This window comes from Ursus maritimus, unplaced genomic scaffold (genome assembly GCF_017311325.1).
Source record: "Ursus maritimus isolate PB19 unplaced genomic scaffold, ASM1731132v1 scaffold_9, whole genome shotgun sequence".
In the NCBI taxonomy this organism is placed as follows: Eukaryota; Metazoa; Chordata; class Mammalia; order Carnivora; family Ursidae; genus Ursus; species Ursus maritimus.
In genome coordinates this window covers 78096143-78098891 of record NW_024427107.1, presented here as the reverse complement: position 1 = coordinate 78098891, position 2749 = coordinate 78096143, and positions in this window count along the sequence as shown.

Below are 2749 nucleotides of genomic sequence, written 5' to 3'. Positions count from 1 at the left end.
CTGAAGCCCCCTTCTCTGTGTCCCGTGTCCTCATTTTAAAATATGGATCAGACCCCCTCCTGATAATAGGAGGAATCCAGATGTCCCTTTCCACCTGCTCCCCACCACAGGGCCCCCGGGGGCAGGGGGCAAGCGAGAGCAAGACATGACAAACGGAGAGGTCAGGGGCCGGAGGCTGGGCTCAGAGGGAGCCACTTTGGGCTTCAATATAGAAAGACTTTCTTTATCTTCAGAGCAGCCTTACAATGCAGCAGGCTAACCTGGGCGAGGTCCCCATTCTCAGAGGAGTGCCAGCTAAGCTCTCATGAATTCACTCACTCATCCACTCGACGTGTACTGAATATGACTCCACAGTCTCTCCTCTGCAGAAACTCACGGACTAGTCAGGAGACCAGACAAGTGGCCAGGCAACAACAGAGCCACAGTGCTCTGAGAGCCTAAAGAGGCCACAAATCTACTTGAGGCAATCAGAGAGAGCTCTCTGAAGGAGGAGGCATCTGAACTGAAGAGAGCCAGAATGTGAACGAGAATGTATAGGTAGGATTATTTTAGTCACAAGTGATGGAAACTCAGCTCAAAATAGTGGAAGCCAAAGAGGGAGATAAGAGCTTCATTTAACCGACAAGTCCCAGGAGACTAGCTTTAGGCAGGGCTGGATCCAGGCACTTGAGCCACCTCCTCAGGACTTGGTCCCTGCTCTTGGTCCTGCTTCCCCCGGTGGCCACCCGCAGCTCGAGTCTCACAACACCGGGATGCAGAGAGCTGTTGTTCAAAGTCCCCGGGTCTGGCCATGGCGGACCCACCCACTGTAGCCCAGGGCAGCTCATCACTGGGGGTAGTCTGGGGCTCCATGCTGCAGGAGCCCCAGAACAGGTCAGGAACTGGAGCAGGACCAAGCCACTGAGGGACTTTACCCCGCAAATGGTGAAGGGAGGCTGAGCCATCCTGCCCAGGGGTGTGCAAGGCCCTCCTCCGACCCCTGGAAGACCTGGGCCTGGATCTTGCCCCAGCCCCCAGTCCCCCAGCCCCCAGGATGCCTCCATCAGTCCTCTGCCCTACTCCCTAGAAGAGCCCTCTAGAGCGGTCCAGAGACAGCGGTGCTGCCAGGTGGGCACAGACATTCCAGAAGACGCAGACATGTTCTCAGCGTTTCAGAGCTGCAGTTGCCCACTGTACAGATGGCAAGACTGAGGCGTGCAAGGGGCCTGGGAGGGCCAGGCAGGATGGAGGGACGCCTGGCCCCTTCTGAGACTGCTCATTTTCTCTGAGACAGGCAGGACCAGAAAGAGGGAAGGAAGAAAAGAGGCAGAGAGAGGCTCCACAGAGCTGGGAACAAGTGCAGGAGAGAAACGCCCCGGCTCTCCAGCTGCCCCCTCCCTGACCGCCGCGCATACCAGCTGTTTGCTCCCACCCAGCACCGGGACTCACACCTGGGGCCTGGGGCTGCCCAAAGAGCCCCACCGCCTCCTGCCGCCCTTCTCCAACGGGACCTCTTTTCCTAACCCTCCCTGTGTGCATACTTGGCCCTGTCTCCCCTCCCTCAGCCACCAAATCCCTTCCGGGCCCGTCCGTCCGGTGCCACGTCCTGCCACACCTTGGCGCCGCCCAAGGTGGGTTCTAGCTCTGCCCACGTCACTGGTGAGGACACTGAGGCCTGTTCGAAGAGGTTGTGGACGGTTTGGGATGGGCTAAGCTCCAGGCCCCCCACCCTGCTGTGTGTCTTCCCAACTGACCCCGAGCCCCTGGAGAGCAGCCTGCAGCCCTCCGCTCTGCCCGAACGCGGGCAGGCGAGCAGTCTGGGGCAGCAGGCAGGGCAAAGGCTCCAAGCCCAGGATGGTCGCCCTCCAACAGTTTCTAGGCCCCGGGCCCTGCGCCACGCCAGGCACTACGAGGACGTGGCCTCTGCCCACTGGGCTCCAGCCAGCTGGCCAAGGCTGTGAGGTCTACTGCACCTCAGCCAGGCCCAGGACACCTGCCAGGAAGGGGGAGGGGACAGGGCTGTGCCGCCCCCCTCAGACTGGCTCCCAGGACAGAGCCACGCCTCCCTGCTCAGGCTGTGGAAGGCACTAGTGACCCCATTTAGCAGATGAAGAGAGCAAGGCTCGCTGACAGGGCTGAGGTCCCCGGGCGAGGGAGTGGCAGAGCAGGACTGGAACCCGGAACTCCTCTGCTTGCTCACCATCCAGGGCCTGTCTGAAGGCCAGGTCTGTGCCTCCCCCCTCAGCCTGGGTGGGCGGGCCTGGGGCCAGGCTGTCCCCACAGAGGAGCAGAACCTTCTCTCCTTTCCCCTCATTCCAGGCTATATTTAGAGGCCAAGCAGAGAGGCAGGCACGTGGGGAGTGGGTGCGGTGCGCCTGCCGGCAGAGGGGGTCGTTTGCCTGGGTGCCCCCGACGCCCCTGAGGACCAAGGGTCTGGCTGTGGGCTCACCCTAGGCAGGCCCAGGTTCAAGTCCTGGCCCGTCCCTCCCAGAGCTTTGGTTTCTCGAGTGCGAGTGCAGGAGGCCCGGAGGCCGGGACAGTGACTCTGCCCCCAGCTCTTCACAGCAACCGCACCACGAATCCAGCAGGAACAGAGGGAGGAAGGCTCTGCTGTGGCACGGCTGTGCAGGCAGGGAGACCGAGGCTCAGAGAGCTTTCTCGACAACCCAGAGTGGCTGGTGGTGCGTGGGCAGTAGCCTCCATTGGCCACTGTGCAGATGCTCCCATGACACCAGCGCTCTGGCCATCGCCCGCTGTGACACCCCCCCCC